Below are 20,095 nucleotides of genomic sequence, written 5' to 3'. Positions count from 1 at the left end.
ATATGACCAAACATAGCCTCTCTTTGAATCTAAAGTGACTTATCAGCTTAAATCACTCAGGGACCTATAGTTTCATGTACCATTCACTCAAGGCTTCCCTCAAGGTGGCTCACACACTGCTACCTCGACTTCTTTTCCTATAATGCTTGCCCTTCTCTATCTTCTGCTTACTTTCTTACTGCTCTACACCACTCACATCCTTAAAGATACAAGTTACAATTAATCTTGAAGTAAATATTGCCATAGATGCCTCACTCTGCTGGGATTTCTATTCTGTAGTCACTATTTATTATTACTTTTGAAGTATAATTTACACAATGTTATATTAGTTTCAAGTGTAGAACATACTGATTCAACAATTCTATACATTACTCAGTGCTCAGAGAATCACTAGACATATTATTACAATATTATTGACAATATTCTGTGTGCTGTACTTTTCATCAATATGAGTTATTTATTTTATTACTGGAAGTTTGTATCTCTTAATCTCATTTATCTGTTTCACCCCTCCCCCAAACCCCTCTCTTCTGACAACCACCAGTTTGTTCTCTGTAATTAAGAGTCTGTTTGTTTGTGTCATTGTTCATTTGTTTTGTTTTTTAGATTCCACTTACAAGTAAAATCATATGGTGTTTGTCTTTTTCTGACTTATTTCACTTAGCATAATACCTTCTAGGTCCATCCATATTGTCACAAATGGCAAGATCTCATTCATTTTATGGCTGGATAATATTGCATTGTGTGGTGTGTGTGTGTGTATACATATACATATACACACACACAAAAATAGACACGCAGATAAACAGAACAGAATAGACAGCCCATAAATAAACCCATGTTTATGTGGTCAATTAATCAATGATAAAGGAAGGATGAATATACAATGAGGAAAAGACAGTCTCTTCAATGAATGGTGCCAGAAAAACCAAACAGCTACATGCAAAAGAATTAAACTGGATCACTTTTTTTTTGTTAACTTTTTTCATGTTTATTTATTTTTGAGAGAGAGAGAGACAGAGAGAGACAGAACATGAATGGGGGAGGGGCAGAGTGAGGGATACAGAATCTGAAGTAAGCTCCAGTCTCTGAGCTGTCAGCACAGAGCCTGACACGGGGCTTGAACTCACAAACTGTGAGATCATGACCTGAGCTGAAGTTGGATGCTTAACCAACTGAGCCACCCAAGCACCCCTAAACTGGACCACTTTCTTACACCATACAAAAAAATAAACTCAAAATGGATTAAATACTTAAATGTAAGACCTGAAACCATATAACTCCTCCAAGAAAATTTGGGCAGTCATCTCTTTGACATAGGTCTTAGCAACATTTTTTCTACGTATGTCTCCTCAGGCAAGGAACACAAAAGCAAACATAAACTATTGGGACTACACTAAAACAAAAAGCTTTTGCACAGCGAAGGAAACCATCAGCAAAATGAAAAGGCAACTTACTGAATGGGCAACTGTATATATATGCAAATGATATATCCAATAAAGGGTTAATATCAAAAGTATGTAAAGAACTTACCTAACTCAACACCAATAAAAGCAAATAATGTGATTAAAAATGGGTAGAGGACCTGAATAGACATTTTTTTCCAATAAAGACCTACAAATGGCTAACAGACACATGAAAAGATGCTCAGCATCACTAACCATCAGGAAAATGCAAATCAAAACCACGATGAGATATCACCTTACATCCGTCAGAATGGCTAGAATCAAAAAGCCAAGAAATAACAAGTGTTGGTGAGGATGTGGAGAAAAAAAATCCTTTTGCACTGTTGATGGGAAGGTACAGTGGTGTATCTACTATGGACAACAGTATGGAGATTCCTAAAAGAAATTAAAACAAGAAAAACTCTATGATCCAGTAATGCCACGACTTTGGGTATTTACCCAAAGAAAACAAACACTAATTTGAATGGTATATTCTGTATTCTCTTAATTCTTGCTGACTTTGACTTAAATCTTTACCACTCCATCATTTTCAAGACATGGTTTTCTCTAGTCACTCATGACTCTTCTCCTGGCACTTTTCTGAGCTTTGAGTTCACTGTGTCTAAGTTTCCTTTTAGTCTCTTCTGCTCCCACCTACTCCTTAAATGATGGTATTCCCTAGGATTCTGTCCTGGGTTCTCCTCCTTTCTCAATCTGTATTCTCCCTGAGTGATAACAACCTGAAATGTCTATCCTAAACTCTTTAAGTTTATAATCTAGATGCCTACTAGACACACAATTCCAAATGAACCACACCTATTTCAAACACAGAATGTTCAAAGGGGAGTTTATAACACAGACCCTGCCCAATCCAACTTTCCTCCTGAATTTCTAATTTAAGTTAATGGTAAAATTCTCCAACCAATCCCCCTTCTCTATTCTTATTTTTCCAAAGACAATAGTCAGATTTTGTCTATTTTATCTTTTTAATAGCTTACATACATATTCATTGCTTACTTTTCAATCCACACTAATGAATATTACTGATTTCCATTATACACATAACTATTGCAAGCCTACAGGCTTTCATCACATCTCATAGAGACTAACTCATAGTGTCACTCATAGTGACAGTATAGAGGACAGTTTAGATGAGAGCATTGTATTTGCATGAGCATTGTAAAATGCTTATTCATCGTGTCATCATTCAACAAATATTTCTAAGTACCTGATCTGGGACAGAAAAAAGGTATAGCTAGCCAAATGCAAAGCTGGAGGGGGAGGGGCAGATGAGTTGGGCATATAATGGTAGAATTTTCTGCATTAACTTCTATTTTTACACTTACATAGCTTAAGTAGAACAGTGTAAATATGTTCCATGTGATTTAGATAATTCTTCCGTATTTAAAATAGCTATAGGTCTCCCCACTACCTCAAATCCATGGAAGTCTGGGAAAGAGAAGAAAACCCATGTAAACATTTTTCTTTGGGATGGAGACAGGTTACTAAATTGTTAATTATTGAACCAAAGAAAAGTTCACATAACATAAAATTACCATTTTAAAGTTAACAATTCCGTGGCTTTGATTTGATGCATTTCAAATGTTGTGCAACCACCATCTCTATAAAGTTCTAAAACACGGTCATCACCCCAACGGAAAATCTCTCATTTTCCTCTTATTTCCTCAAGCACTTGTTCCTATTCTACTCCTCCTCCCCTAATAAACATAAATGTACATTCTCTCTATCGATTTACCAATTGTGGAAATTTCATATAAATGGTATCATATAATACCTGATCTTTTGTGTCTGTATGGTATCATACAGGATCTTTTGTTTCATTCACATTGTATCATGTTTCGGTACCTTATTCCTTTTTATGGCTAAATAATATTCCATTGCATACATATACACCAAATTTTGTTTATCCATTCATCCATTGATGGATGTTTGAGCTGTTTCCACCTCTTTTTTTAAGTTTATTTTATTTATTTTGAGAGAGAGAGGGAGAAAGAGAGAGAGAGCAAGCACAGGAGGGGCAGAGAAAGAGGGGGAGAGAGAGAGAATCCCAAGCAGGCTCTGCACTGCCAGCACAGAACCTGACACAGGGCTTGATCTCACCAGTTGTGAGATCATGGCCTGAGAGGAAATCAAGAGTCAGACGCTTAACCGACTGAGCCACCCAGGTGCCCCAAGCTATTTCTATCTCTTGGCCATAGTGAATAGTGCTGTGGTGAACATGCATGTACATCTATTTATTATCTTTCTTAATTATTATTTTGTGTCTACACCTAAAAGTAGAAATGTTGGGTCACACTATAACTTTTTGAGGAATGCCAAACTGTTTTTCACAAAAACTGCATCATTTTACATTCCCATCAACAATGGACAAGGGTTCCAATTTTTCCACATCCTTGCTAATACTTTTATTTTCCATTTTCATTGGGGGAGTTGTTTTGTTTGTTTTGTTTGCCATTCTTGTAGGTGTGAAGTGGTACTTCACTGTGTTTTGATTTTCATTTCCCTAATAACTAATGATGGATGTTAAGAGTCTTTTCACGTCTCATTGGCCTAGTATGTATCTTCTTTGAATAAATGTCTATTCAAGTCCTTTGCCTATTTTTTCATTTGGTTGTCTTTTGTTGCTGAGTCATGAGAGTTCTTTATATAATCTGGATACTAGATTCTTATCAGATACATTATTTGCAAATATTTTTTCTACCATTCTGGGGTTTTCACTTTCTTCTCTATTGTTCTTTCAGGCACAAAAGTGTTTAATTTTGATGAAGTCCAATGTATTTACTTTTGTTGTTTTTCATACTTTTGTTGTCAAAGCTAAGAATCCACTGCTAAATCCAAGGACATAGAAATTTACCCCTATGTTTTCTTCAAAGAGTTTTATGGTTTTATCTCTTATCTTTAGACTACTTGCTCCTTTTGAGATATTACATCTGCCTACTATCTATATATCATCTAACTATCTATATCTACCATTGATGTAGGGGTCCAATTCTACTCTTTTGCATACGTATGTCCAGTTGTCCCAGCATGATTTGTGGAAAAGACTATTATTTACCCTATTGAATGGTCTTAGCATCTTTTTTGAAAATCACTTCGCTATAGATGTTTGAGTTTACTTCTGGACTCTCAATTCTATTCTATTGATTATACATCTCTATTCTAGTATCACACTGTCTTGATTATTGTAGTCTTTTATTAAGTTTTTTTTATTTATTTTGAGAGAGAGCACACAAGCAGGGGAAGGCCAGAGAAAGAGGAAGAGAGAGAGAGAGACAATCCCAAGCAGGCTCCACACTCGGCAAGGAGCTGGATATAGGGCTTGAACCCACCAACTGTGAGATCATGACCTGACTCAAAATCAAGAGTTAGACACTCAACTGATTGAGCCACCCAGGTGCCCCTATGGTAGCCTTGTTGTAAGTTTTAAAACCAAAAAATATGAATTCTCCAACGTTGTCCTTTTTCAAGATTGACTTGTCTGTCTGGGCCCCTTGAAATTCTATGTGAATTGGGAGATTAGCTTTTCCCTTTCTGGAAAAAACACTATTGACATTTGGTAGAGATTGTATTGAATCTGTAGATGGCTGTGAGAAGTACTGCCATCTTAACAACATTAAGTTTTCAATCTATGAACATGAGATGTCATTCCATTTACTGAGTTCCGAAATTTCTTTCAGCAATGTCTTATGGTTTCCAGTGTATAAATCTTTCACCTCATTGGTTAAATTCATTCCTAGTTTTTTTCTATGTTTGTATAAATAGAATTCCTTTCTTAATTCTACTTTCATATTTTTACTTCCGGTGTATAGAAACATACCTGATTTTTTGTGTTGATGTTGTACCTGCAACTTTGTGAAGTTCATTTATTAGCTCTAGTAGGGTTTTTAAAACATTCTTTGTATTTTCTACATATAGGGCTATACCATCTTTGAATACCTATAGTTTTACTTCTTCCTTTCCAATTTGGATACCTTTTGTTTCTGCTTAGTTCCTTCCCTACCCAGGGACCAGGGTCACCGACTGGGAACACAGGCTGCCATCTTCAACACCACTACAGAGCCTGGAGGGGCCTGGTCAACGGCAACTAAAAGCACCCAAAACTATTTTATTATTCAAAGTTGCCCCTTCCTTGATTCAGCACATGCTTGTTGCTGTAAACTTTTATCTGTTTTCCAGACTTCTCAGAGAGTTTATTCCAACAGTGTTTGCTTAATTTTTTAATGTTTCTATGGAGGAGTAGGTTATTGGAGCTGCCTGCTCCACCATTGTCACCAATGTCATCCCAAATATTTTTCTTGTGGTGCATGGCACTATTCTAGGCTAAGGAACACCAAAATAATATTATTCACACCTGTCAACATGCTCGATCCATTTTGAGCTATAATTGACTATTTGGTATCGGACCAACTTCCTACCAAGGATAACCACAAGTTTGAAAAGAAAACAGTTGCATCTTAGAGTAACCAAAATAGCCAGGAGAGAGAGCTTAGGTATCTCACCTTAGATAGCCTAGTAGAGATTTTTATCACCAGCAAGTATACTCTAACAAAGAATGAAATAATTTCAAATGTAATCCCAGAAAAGCAAAAAGTACTAGAAGGCAAAGTAAAGTGCATATGCATATATATATATACATATACATATATATGTAAATAAATAAACATGTGTGTATATATATATATATATATATATATATATATGGGTAAATCTAAATTTCTCTATATAAAGCAAAATACTATTTTGTTGGGTTTTTAAATTTAATAAAATTAAAATACATGACAACAAGCACTCAAATCAGGAGTTGGATAAATGAAATTAATGTTCTAAAGTCCTTGAATTGTCCAGAAACTAGAAAAGTATTAACTTGTAGTACATTCTAGTAAGTCAGAGATTCATTTTGTAATAATAAAGTAAGCCACAGAATAAGAAAAATACACACAACACATATAACTGACATAGGAGTCATATCTAAAGTATAGAAAAACCTCTTGAAATCAATAAGAGATGGATAGCCTAATTTTAAAATGGGCAAAGGACTTGAACAGGAATTTCACAAAAGAGAATATCCAAATGGCATACAGACATATGAAACAATGCTAAATTCTTTTTTATCATCCGGGAAATGAAAATTAAATCAACAATGTGATACCTTACATTTGCATCAGAATGTACAACATCACAAAAAAACCTCCATGCTCTTTTCCACAGTGGCTATACCATTTTTACATTCCCACAAACAACATACAAGGGTTCTAATTCCTGCATATCCTTGTCAACATTTGTTATCTTTTACTAACATCTATCCAAACTGGTATAAGGTGGTATTTCATAGTGGTTTTGATTTCCATTTCTCTGATGATTCGTGATGTTAAGTAGCTTTTTATATATCCTGTTTGCTATTTTTATGTCTTCTATGGAGAAATGTCTATTCAAGTCCTTTGCCTATTTTTTTTTAATTTTTTTTTTAACATTTTTTAATTTTATTTTTGAGACAGAGAGAGAGCATGAACGGGGTTGGGGCAGAGAGAGAGGGAGACACAGAATCAGAAGCAGGCTCCAGGCTCTGGGCCATCAGCCCAGAGCCTGACGTGGGGCTCGAACTCACGGACCGCAAGATCGTGACCTGAGCCGAAGTCAGACGCTCAACCGACTGAGCCACCCAGGCGCCCCTCAAGTCCTTTGCCTATTTTTAAATGGGGCTATTTGTGTTTGTTCTTGTTTTCTTTGTTAAATATTTTTACAAGTTCCTTATATATATTTTAGGAAGTGGGGGGAATTAATATCTTATCAGACATGTGGCGTGCAAATATTTTCCTCAGTTTTTAGGTTGCCTTTCCATTCTGCTTTCTCCCTTTACTGAAGGAAGCTTTAGTCTGATGTAGTCCCACTCATCTTCTTTTGCTTTTGTTTCCTGTGCTTTTGATGCCATATCCATATATTCATGAAATTATTGCCAACACTAACATCATGGAATTTTTACCATTTTCCTCCAGAATTTTTACAGTTTTAGGTCTTATGTTTAAAGCTTTAATCCATTTTGGGTTGGTTTTTGTGTATGCTGTAAGGTAGGGGGTTATTTTCATATTTTACATGTGGATATCTAGTTTTCTCAACCCCATTGGTTGAAGAGATGACCTTTTTCCCACTCTGTATTCTTGACACCATTGGTGAAGATTAGTTCCCTATATACATGTGGGTTTATTTCCAGGCTCTCTATTATGCTCTATTAGTCTGAGTCTGTTTTTATGCCAGTATCATACTATTTCAACTATGGCTGCTTTGTAATATATTTTGAAATCAGGAAGTGTGATGCCTCCAGCTTTGTTCTTTGCATTGGCTATTCTGGGTCTTTTGCTCTTCCACATAAATTTTAGGACTATTTTTCCATTTCTGCATAAAACGCCCTTGGAATTTTGATGGGAATAGCACTGAATAGCAAATTGCTTTGGTAGTATGGACATTTTAATGATATTAACACTTCCAATCCGTGAACGCAAGGTGTTTTCCACTTCTCTATATTTCCTTTAATTTGTTTTATCAGTGTATTATCGTTTTCGGTGTACAAATTATTCACCTCTGACATATTTTGGTTTTGATGCTAATGTAACTGAGAACATTTTCCTAATTTCCTTTTTGAGTAGTTCACTGTTAGTGTATGGAAATGCAACTGATTTTTGCATGTTGATTTTATATCCTGCAACTTTTCTGGATTCACTTATTCATTCTAACAGGTGTGTGTGTGTGTGTGTGTGCCTACGTGCATATATGTGTGTGTAATCATTAGGGTTTTATATATACGGTTCATATAATCTGCAAACAGAGACAATTTACTTCTTTTCAAGTTTGGATGCCTTTTATTTCTTTGTCTTGTCTAACTGTTCTGGCTAGGACTTCCAGTATTAAGTTGAACAGAAGTGGTGAGAAAGGGCCCCTCTGTCTTGTTCCTGATCTTAGTGGAAAGTTTTTAGTTTTTTACCACTCAGCATGAGGTTAGCTGTGGGCTTGTCATATATGGACTTCATTACATTGAGGTACATTCTTTCTATACCTGATTTGAGAGTTTTTAACATGAAGTGATGTTGAATTTTATCAAGTACATTTTCTGCATTTACTGAGATAATCATATGATTTTTATGCTTCATTCTGTTAATGTGGTATATCATGTTTATTGATTTGCATTCTGGCATCCCAGGAATAAATTCTATTTGATCACAGTATATGATCCTTTTAATATGCTGTTGAATTCTGATTGCTAGAACTTTTGTCACAAATTTTTGCATCTACTTTTTTTGTTTTTACAGATTTTTGCATCCATGTTCATCAGAAATATGGACCTTCAATTGTCTTATCTTGTAGTGTGTTTTTGTGGTTTTGGGAGCAGTGTAATGTGGGCTTTGTACGATGAGGCCTTGTACCAAGCAAACTACTGCTTCTCTTTAAGTTTTCAGAAAAGTTTGAGAAGGCTTAGTGCTAAGCCTTTAAATGTTTGATAGAATTCACCAGTGAAGCCATCTGATCCAGGGCTTTCCTTTGTTGGGAGAATGTTATTCAGCCTTGAAAAAAGAAGGAAATCCTACCTTGTGTGACATCATGGATGGACTCATTTTTCAAGTGTTTAAAAAGTAGAAGCGAGGGGCGCCTGGGTGACGCAGTCGGTTAAGCGTCCGACTTCAGCCAGGTCACGATCTCGCGGTCCGGGAGTTCGAGCCCCGCGTCAGGCTCTGGGCTGATGGCTCAGAGCCTGGAGCCTGCTTCCGATTCTGTGTCTCCCTCTCTCTCTGCCCCTCCCCCGTTCATGCTCTGTCTCTCTCTGTCCCAAAAATAAATAAACGTTGAAAAAAAAATAAAAAAAAAAGTAGAAGCGAATATTATCTATACCTCTTCATTTGTATCAGAACTTATTTTTCATTTTAAGTGTCCTTTTATCTAAGTAACAACTGCTTTGAAGCAAAAGCAAAAGTGCTAATCCATGCATTTCTGGCCTTCCAAATTTAATTGGGTAACAAATGATCGCATTATCTAGTTCTAATTGCTTAAAAGGCATGGGATAGACCAGTCGCACAATCAGAGACATCTTCCTCTGACACTGTTTTACTTAGTTCAAGCATCACTTTTTCTGTATAGCATCTGTCTTGCCCATACCATTCCTAGGGATTTCTGGAATACAAAATCCAGGGCCAAAACGTATCCTGGCCATCTGGGCAAACATGGATCCCCAGAGCCTGAACCTGGAGGGGGCAGAGAAGTTTTTGGGTTCAGGTTCCAGGTCTGGGGACATCTGAAGTGAGGTCTGAGTGGGGATGTACAAAGAAAGGAACAAAAGGTGACCCAGAGTCACTGTAGCACCTCTTACCTGCTTGTGGTCCCCTCATGATGATTACCCTCAGGGCAGACACTGAAGACCAGACCAGCTTGGGGCTTTCATGAAGTTTGGTGTGAGGAACAGAAGACATCGCATTGCCATGGAAAACATTATGCCTGGAAATAAGTCAGTCACAGAAGAACAAATGCTGCATGATTCCACTTATATGAAGAATCTAGAATAGTCAAACTCATAGATGCAGAGATTAGAATGGTGGTTGCCAGGAGAAAGTGGGGAATTTTGTAATGATTATACAGTTATGGATATATACAAGATGAATAAATTCTAGAGCTCTCCTGTATGACATAGAGCCTACAGTTAACAACAAGGTGCTGTACACTTAAAAACTTGTTGAGAAGCGGGGCGCCTGGGTGGCTCAGTCAGTTAAGCGTCCGACTTCGGCTCATGTCATGATCTCACAGTTCATGGGTTCGAGCCCTGCACTGGGCTCTGTGCTGACAGCTCAGAGCCTGGAACCTGCTTCAGATTCCATGTTTCCCTCTCTCTCTGCTCCTCTCCTGTTCACACTCTGTCTTTCTCTCTCTCAAAAATAAAATAGACATTTAAAAAATTTTAATAAAAAAAAAACCTGTTGAGAAGGTAGATCTCACGCTATGTGCTCTTAGCTAGAACAACAACAAAGGCAAGGGGACGTATAGATGCAACCTTCTGTATATTCAGTTTGCCTCAATAAAATTGAAAACAACAACAACAACAACAAAAAAAACAAACAAAAAAGGATGAGCACAAAAGAAAACTGAGAATATCAAGTGTTGGCAAAGATGAAGAGCAACAGGAATTTTCATTCTCTGCCAGTGGGTTGTAAATTGGTAAACCAAAAAACTATTTGGCAATGTCCATCAACAGTGGACATACGCACATCCAGTGCCATAGTAAGATTACTCCTAGGGATATACCCAAACCAAACGTGTAACTATGTGCAAACACCTAACGTCAAGCAGTATCAGAATAAATGGAGACATCTTGGAAGTATACACAAAAAATAAACTACTACATTCTTGAATATGGATCAATGTTACAAATATATTACTGAGCAAAAAGGGCCACATGAGAGTACACACTATCTTTGTCCATTTACAAGTGTTCAGGCAGGCAAAACTAATTTTGGTGGTAAAATTCAGAATCGTGGCGATTTGTGTGTAGGAGAGCAATGACCAAGATGAGGATGAGGAGAGAGTCTACGTTCCTGGTGAACTTTTAAAATCTTGGGCTAGGGAATGGTTACAGAAGTTCATTCACTTTGTTACCAAGACACGGACACATGATGACTGCACTTCTTTTGCACATGTGTCATCCTTCAAAATTTTTCTTATACTCATCAATTCGGAAAATTTTTTTAATCTTTTTTTTTTTTTTTTTTTTTTTAATTTTAGCAAGGATGCAGGGAAAGAGTTGCTCATATATTACCGGTAGGACTGTAAGTTGTAACAGCTACTTAAAAGGACAAATGAAGGGAATCTACTATGAAGATTTAAAGTGTTCATTCTCTATCCAATACATTCACTTGCTAGTATTTCTACCCTAGAAAACGCTTGGGTATAGGTTCGACTTATGTTGAAGGTAGCGATGCTTCTGATAGAAAAACGAAAAGAAAGGAATTACATATCGAAGGGTAAGGAAGTCATAAACTGCTTCTATTGGTTCTGGACTATTGGTTCTGAGGACTAACGTGCAATAGTTTAAAAGAATGTTGATTGGAAAAAAATACCTACACAAAATGCATAGGAACTAGGGGTCATCCTATAGGGGCTGGGTTTGTAATTAATGCCTGAAAAGGATTTTATTCTAATTTGTAATGTTTCCATTTATTATTCTGTGTAACTTAAAATTAATAATAGCACTTAGAATGTCTCTGGAAGAATATTCACCGAGTAACACTGGTTGCCTCCAATAGGTGAACTGAGTGCCCGAGGAACTAGTAGTGGAAGAATTTTCACTCTGTAGCCTTCTAGATCTTTAAATATTTGAACGTTATAACTGTAGCATCTATTGGTAAAAAGTTCAATTTAAACTTAAAAGTAATTTGAAAAATAACAATAATTAAAAGATGCTCAGTCTCCTGGCCAAACATACAAATATAATTAAATGTGACTACTATTAAGATCCAAGTGTTAGATATGCGACAGGAGCACAGAGAAAAGGTCTCCTAAATAGGTCTGGGGACCTGAGAATTCAGGGTGGAGGTGACGGTTGAACAGAGCAATGTAAGGTCCTACTTTTTAATTCCTGGAGAGCTCAGTGCGAGGTGCCAGGGGCCCTGAAATCCAGGCCACGACTATTTTCCACGAGCCGGAACCTAAATCCCCACCAAGAGACTGGAGGAAAGCGGAAGAAGCAGAATCGCCAATAACGGGAAAGCAGCCTCTTAATAAAACGGCAAGGGACAACAACCGGGCAAGTCCAACCAGCCCGCAGCTCTCAGAGACCGAATTTCAGATTCCCACCCTCTACACGGGCGAGGCGAGCCCGCCCTCTCCCGCCTTCCGGCGTTGCTTACTGGGCGGCAAATGATCGATAGACCCATTCACCAATCGCTGGCTCTGTTACGGGAGGCAGGCGGGCCCCAGCCCAGTCTTTGGTCCCTCGGGCGAGATGGGCTTCTGTGCGTCGACGTCAGCGTGTTGACGTCACGGGCCCGGTACCAGAGGAGGTCCGGGGGCTGCTGGCTGCGGGCGGTGGGCTGCGCGTCGCCTGCTGGGCTTGGTCCCCCGTCCCCGCCCCGCCAAGCCCCGCCCCTCCGCCCGCTAGGGCTTCCGCGGGCTCAACCGCGGAACCGCTGTCCCCGGGCCAGCCTGGGGCTGCCGGCCCGAAACCACCCGATGAGGTAGGCTGGGTTTCTCGTCACCCTATTTGACAGATTGGAAAACTGAGTCACCCGGGATCAGATGACTTGCCCGGGGCTCAGGGGAGACCCGTGAACGGAGGCCAGAGCCCGGGCGTTCGGGTGTTTGCTGAGCGCTGTGCGGTCCTCCGGGGAGGAGGAGGGGCTAGGCGGGCTGTGTTTATAAAGGATGCAAAAGTGAAGTTGCAGAATGCCGAGCCCCACCTCGTTCCACTGCTTGGGCTGGGATTCGGGGGATGGATACAGGTTGTGAGTCTCCATTCCTTCACCCTGCGGACCCCGAGGAGCCCTCGGTGGGGTCCCGCCCCGTGCTGGCGCCATGGGCCCTCCAGAGTCACCAAGAATGGTGACTGGGGTGATGCGTGGGTTATACAGACAAGGTCGATCGTTGACCTCTTTTATTCATTAAAAAAAAAAAAAATCTGTGTTTCAAGCAGAACAAAATGGAAAAAGCGCAAGTTATGAGTGTTCTGGCCACAGTTTCATTTCACTGCTTTGCCCACTCATGGTATCCGGCCATATTTTGAAATCTCAGCAGCATGCTTATTTTTGTTTAGGATTTTCTAGAAAGATCCCCCCCCCCCCCTTTTCGTCCAAATACGGGTTAACATTGTGGAACTTTTCCTTTACCATCCCGTTACTGCACCAGTTATTCACCATGTCATTTGTCTTCTGTTTCACAGATGGAATCACTGAATTCATCACTTGACTCAGTAATAGTTGGGATAAGTTTAGCAAGGTAACAAAGTAACGGGTCTGATCTCAAATATACTGGAATTAGTTCGGTTTGTTTACCTCACAGCCATTGTTGAGAAGGGTTCTGAAAGATAATTCCCATCTATATACCATCTACTCATCCACCCTCTCTTTCTAAAAGCAGGATCTCGAAAAACAAAACTTACAGTACCTTTGCTTTATGTATGGATTCATGCTCGTAAAGTGAAAAAGTGTACTGTACAACATATGCATACGTATATATTTTGTATTTTCATAAAAATGGACTTTTCCTTATGTTCACAGAAGGATGGCAGTTTTAATCATCGGAGTTTATTCTTTGAACAAGTTCATCAGATGAATACATCTGATCCTACATCATCTCTGTGCCACATTTTGGTTTAAGGTGTTGGGAGATTGAGTGCTGAAGAATTTAGGTCAGCTTCCTGCCCTCGCAGGCCTTCCATTTTGGTGGAGAAACGATAAACATGTAAACAAAAATGACAATTCTAGATAATGATAAATGCCAGAAAAAATACTGCAAGATAAGGGGGTAGGGTGTGACTGGGATGTGGGGGGGTGGAGGGAAATTTAGATATGGTGGACGCGGAAGACTTCCTTGAGGAATTGACAGTTTGGCGAGACCTGAGTGTGTGGAATGAGGCAGCATGGGAAGATCTGGTGGACGTTTCCAGGCAGACATAACAGGGCAAAGGAACTAAAGGAAAAATGGGCTTAGCATGTTACCGGGGTAGAAGAGGAGCCGTGTGGAGTGCAGTAAACCTAGGAGACAGTGAGGTGGGGTGGGGCAAATGAGGTGGGCAGGAGCCACAGGCAGGATCATCTGAACCCTGAGTAAGGATTGCAGACAGGCAAAGGAAATAGGGCTTGTGTATTGCCAAGACCCGCTATTTAGTGAGACTCATAGACTGTAGCCAGCTCTCTGCTTTATTTCGGTTATGAAGTCATTGCAGTAATTCATTATGGTTTGTTTTGTTTTGTGTTGTTTCACCAGTAGTCCTCTCTCTCGCTGAAAATCTGTCCTCTTCCCTGTATCCCATGCTGTTGTGTTCCTGGTTGTCATTATGACGTGCAGGACTCTAAGCCTCTGCTGCTTATCATCAGCTCCCTGCTTTTATCCTTCCTTCCTATGAGTCCTCCAGTATTTATGTGCTCACCCTTTTCAAAGGACTGGCACTCAATCCCTGCCATTCTCCATGCTGAGTTTTAGGAAACTGTTGTCAAGTGGATTACCGTTTGCCATCAGGACTTTCATCACTGGCCAGGGACTTAACGTCCACCTTTATTTAGTGCCTATAATGTGCCAGGTGCATTACGTACATTCTAACCCTTCCAGCATATTGCAGAGGTAAATATTATCCCTTCTTGAGCAAAAAGGAAGCGTGCACTGAAGGCCATCCAGCTAGTACTGAGTGAGCGTAGATTTGGGCACTCCAGTAGGCCTGCCCACAGAGCCTCTTCCGTGCCACTCCGCCTCACTGCTTCCCTGGATATGAAGCAGCAGCTATACATCTGCACTATCTGAAATTAAATTTTTTGAAATGGCATTTCAGAGGTCATGATTCAGCCCTCTCAGTTTAGAGGTGGGCCTGTGGAGGGCCATAGATGTTCAGTGATTTTCAAGACTTAACTGCCACCAAATTCTCTCACCTTCCTGATTCGCAGCCTAATTGTTTTTCTGTTATACTACATAAGATTTCTGCATATATGAAAATACAATATTTCAACATGACGGGCTTATTGTCCAAAACTCGTACAAGGTAGTAATGCTCCTTAGGATAAAATAATCCATTGTTTTCTTTCCCTTTTCTCAGCGGCGAGCAGGTGCAAACTTGCTGGACGAATCTTTGCTTTTAGTTAGGAGAAAGACAGTGGTTTCAAAATGACTTTAAAATTTAAGGTTTAATTTCACCTGTCTCTGAAAGGGAACTTAAAGCTTGTTACTGGTTTCCCAGCCTTAATGTTGTGTTTAACAGTATGGGAACATTGCCTAGAGTGGCTGCCTCATAGTTTCTGTTAGCAAGTGGAGTTTCTTCCTAGAATGGAGGAAGCCCTTGGGTTAGCTCAGGAATATAACTTCTCTTTCTTGGTAATTATCATTTGTAAAAAATAAGGAAGAATCAGTTTGTGAATTCTATGGTTCAAAAATGTTCCTACAGTTTATTTATTTATTTATTTATTTTTTAAAGACTATTTTTTTTTTTAATTTTTTTTTTCCAACGTTTATTTATTTTTAAGACAGAGAGAGACAGAGCATGAACGGGGGAGGGGCAGAGAGAGAGGGAGACACAGAATCGGAAACAGGCTCCAGGCTCTGAGCCATCAGCCCAGAGCCTGACGCGGGGCTCGAACTCCGGGACCGCGAGATCGTGACCTGGCTGAAGTCGGACGCTTAACCGACTGCGCCACCCAGGCGCCCCTGTTCCTACAGTTTAAAAAATACCCATTATTTATTTCCAGGCTTTGCTTCTCAGTTATGATTGGGATATGGTAGGTGAATAATAGTAAACTCGCAAATAGTTAAGTTCACATTCTTGTGGCTTTTTGACTCTCCTCTAGCTCAATAGAGATTGCCTTTCATCAGTCAAATTAGAATTATGTTAATGGAATTGCCTTCTTTCTTACATGTGGAAACTACTTAAATTTAGGCAAAAGAGAGCTTTTGCTCTTTAAGCCATTTGCTGGGTATTTTGACCGAGTATCTCCATCCTTCAAGATTGTTGGTGCCACTGATGTCCATGTTCTGGAGATCTGGGCTGTCATGACTTGGCCTCAGACTGTAGTGCCACCCTTCCACCATGAGCCCACTGCCCCAACTGGACTCCTGGCCTTTCCAACTTTGGTGTCTTTGCTCGTGCTCTGCGTGGAATGCCTTCTAGATGGACAGATCCAGCCAAAACTCTGCCCATCCCTCTGTGTCCATCTGTGCTGCTTATTTAACGAGATATTTCCTGTGTCTTTAATGGAAACCTCTTTCCCAGCCCCTCTGGGAGTATTTCTCTGACAGTTTACCAATCCTGGTATCTTTGGTAATACATTCTTTTATACATGGGTGTTAAATATATATTTCTTTGAGCTTAAAAGACACTTATCAATTCATGTTACACATGCAGTTTTTTGTAGATTGTAGAGACCTTTGGTTTTGTTTACACGTTTACGATTTCATCTTTGAGAGAAGCACCATTCTGCTTTTCTTGGCTCTGCTTCAACAGAACCTCTTTCCTGTTTCAGTTAAGGGTCTGACTTACCAAGGGATCCTGTGAGAGGAACTCAGATCTTTGGGTTGTGAATATTTAGGGCACACTGTCCCCCTTGAAAATCATTCTCTGTGTTTATGGTGTTGGAAAAAGTAAAAGCAACTCCACTTGTTAATATTAAGATGAGAAAGGGCCAGAGAGGCCAGCCTGGGGCACCTGTGGTGCTGGGCTGAGAAGCCTGGTTTGTACTCCTGGTTCGCAACAGCCACATGTCCTGGGTTCTGATGCCCGGCATCAGAAATCCTGGCAGCCACTTAAGAGCCTATCAGTGGAGCTTTGGAGCGGAGCTTTGGAGCAGAGTTTTGGAATGATTTCAGTAAATAGCATTCAAAATACATTGGAAAAAGAGATGACCAAATTAATTAATGTGGGGCATTTTGATTAATTGTTTTGTCAGTTATAGTTCATTAAAGATGGAATATTCTTGGCTCATTCAATATCATATATTGAAACTCCAGACATGTGTGTAGACTTGCTTCATTTTGGTTAACAAATACCCAGATCCCATACTTTTATATGATGATATTTGTAATTCATGAATTGAGCAAACAAATCTAATGCCTAACATGTGGCCAGGCATTTCCCTGCCTGCGAAGAATATAGACAGGTCTTCTGGGAGCTTTTGGTATAGTACTGAGAAAAAGACATGTAAGCAATATGTGAAATGTATATGAAAGATTTGAGGTGCCATTAAAGATATGTGGCATGTATGTTATCCAATAGGATTCAGAAGGTTTCTTTGAGGAAGTGGTACTTAAGCTTCCTTGAACAATGAATAGGCTTATTATTGCTGTTGTTGAAGTGCTTGGAAGAAAAGGCTCTCCAGGAAGAGGGAGCATGAAGGAAAAGGCATAGATGGTGAAACCTCCTCCTGTACAGGGAACTTAAAATAGGTCTGTATGGCTAGAGCCCTGGGTGTGAGAGAAAAGGAGTTTTGAATAGAGGGATGAAATGGTTCATTCAGGTTTTCATTTTTAAAAAACTAGCATGATACCAGCATGGAGGATGGTTTGTAGATGAGCGAGTCTGAATTACTAGAGTAATGTGAATGAGTGGTGATTGGGAAAACCGTGGAAAAGTCCAATAAGAGAAATTAGGGGAATGACATGGTCATCAATCAGTTTGGAAAATGGAGCTCACAGCAGAATCAAATTTAACATATTGTCTTCATAATAATGCTGTACACAAGATCTTATGGGTTATTATTGGTTCATTTTTCCTACCTGAGACATTTTTGAAATATTTACAGTTAGTGTATGTTATACATCAATATATGTATGTTTAAGTCTTTCTTATAATTTTCTTTTTGACTTTGTAATTGCTTGTCTCTTACTAAATTATTTGAGAGGAGGGGCGCCTGGGTGGCGCAGTCGGTTAAGCGTCCGACTTCAGCCAGGTCACGATCTCGCGGTCCGTGAGTTCGAGCCCCGCGTCAGGCTCTGGACTGATGGCTCAGAGCCTGGAGCCCGTTTCGATTCTGTGTCTCCCTCTCTCTCTGCCCCTCCCCCGTTCATGCTCTGTCTCTCTCTGTCCCAAAAATAAATAAACGTTGAAAAAAAAATTTAAATTATTTGAGAGGAAATAATAGAGCTGGTTTCAAACCTTTTTTGAGCTTTTTCAAACCTTGTGAGCTTATGGAGATCCTACTACTTTGGTGATATCCTCTGCCTCTGTAACACGCTCTGAGCCCATTCTTATTATGAGGTTGTGATTCTGTTTTCTGGCTGTATTAGCCTGTGGTTGCATTGAGTCTTATAAATTAGTGGTGTGTGTGTGTGTGTGTGTGTGTGTGTGTGTGTGTGTGTGTGTGTGTGTGTTTTGTTTTCTGAAGCACAGGTGAGTCTGACATGCTGATATCTTGAATTTCCTATGTGACCACCTAAGAAGTCTGATGAAAAAAGAAAAGGGTACTGTTTTGTTTTGTTTTTTAATCCAGGCATCAAAATTTTGCCATTGACTTTCCTTATATACCATGTGCACCAAGCAGACCTTCATCCATGATAAAGATTAATAATTATTTTAGGAACTGTGTGCCAGCTTTGTATATCAAAGTATAGGAGAAAGAGCCCAAATGTCTGTCAACTGATGAATGGATAAAGATGTGGTGTATATATATATACACAATGGAATATTACTCAGCCATTAAAAAGAATGAAATCTTGCCATTTGTAATGATGTGCGTGGAGCTAGAGAGTATTATGCTAAGCAAAATAAGTCAGAGAAAGACAAATGCCTTATGATTTCACTCATGTGTGGAATTTGAGAAACAAAACAGATGAACATATGGGAAGGAAAAATCAGGGAAGGAAGCAAACCAGAAGAGACTATAGAGAGCAAACTGAGGGTTGATGGGGGATGGTCTAAATGGGTGAAGGGTATTAAGGAGGGCACTTAATGATGAGCATTAGGTGTTGTATGTAAGTGATGAATCACTGAATTCTACCCCTGAAACCAATATTATACTATATGTGTAATAACTAGAATTTAAATAAAATAAAAATTTGAAGCAAAAAAAAAAAAAAGGGAACTTTCTAATAGTAATGTTACTTAACACAAATAAGGAAACCGAAATTTGGAGAAATTAACTGACTTGTCCAAAGCCATACCACTAGCAAGGACTTCCAAATAAGAAATAAGGGGGCGTCTGGGTGGCTCAGTCAGTTAAGTGTCCATCTCTTGATTTTGGCTCAGGTCATGATCTCATAGTTCCTGAGATTGAGTCCCACATCAGGCTCTGTGCTGACATCTTACCTGCTCACATGCACATGCTCTGACTCTGTCTCTCAAAATACATAAATAAACTTTAAAAAATAATAAAAAATTTAAAAATTTAAAAAACTTAAAAAATAATAAAAAATAAAAATGTTCATTTTTATAATCAGGATTTTCTCAGCAAAAAATAAATTTTCTGGACAGAATAAGAAATATGTCTGATTATAAAAACAAACAAAAACATGTGTAGGAGATAACATGTACCTTTTGCCTGTTGGGTGAAGATGTGAATGGCACTTCCTCTTACTGACTTGCTCTGGTTTGTGAATTAGGAAATTGGCCTTGGATACCTCCAGGGGCGGTTGATGTTTTATCTCCCCTGGCATTACGCTTAGTGCGCCACTTTTGCCAGCTATGGAGCCCCTGCAGGAGCAGTGAGTACAGGATGGGACACTTGTGGGAACCCTTCTCTCTCCTCTTCCATGGAAGGAGTCTTGTGCTTTTGAATGAAGAGAAACCCAGTTCGCCCCTGGATAGCCACCTTAGCTTTGCTGTCTCCTCATCAGCTGGCTACTTGAGTTTAGCTTCTGTCTTCCTGTATAGAGAATATAAGTTTGGGGAGGCCTATGGAGAATGTGCCATGAACACATTCTTAGTTCTAGTCATTGAGATGAAGACAGGTAGTCGCTAAAAGAAGTGA

General features: G+C 39.3%; 1 protein-coding gene across 2 annotated transcripts in view; it reads left to right on the top strand.

The window, feature by feature from the left end:
- The first annotated feature begins 12,551 nt into the window (after positions 1–12,551).
- Positions 12,552–20,095, top strand: part of LOC115508742 (STARD3 N-terminal-like protein) — a 56,462-nt gene continuing 48,918 nt past the window's right edge. The window contains exon 1 of one of the 2 annotated variants that reach the window (XM_030307725.1): positions 12,552–12,673. The gene's annotated coding sequence lies outside the window, so the exon portion shown is untranslated. The remainder of the gene's footprint in view (positions 12,674–20,095) is intronic. The other variant, XM_030307724.1, reaches the window with a different exon arrangement.

This window comes from Lynx canadensis, chromosome A2 (genome assembly GCF_007474595.2).
Source record: "Lynx canadensis isolate LIC74 chromosome A2, mLynCan4.pri.v2, whole genome shotgun sequence".
Lineage (NCBI taxonomy): Eukaryota > Metazoa > Chordata > Mammalia > Carnivora > Felidae > Lynx > Lynx canadensis.
The sequence above is the reverse complement of the archived record's forward strand: the minus strand, read 5'-3'. Positions and strand labels throughout refer to the sequence as shown.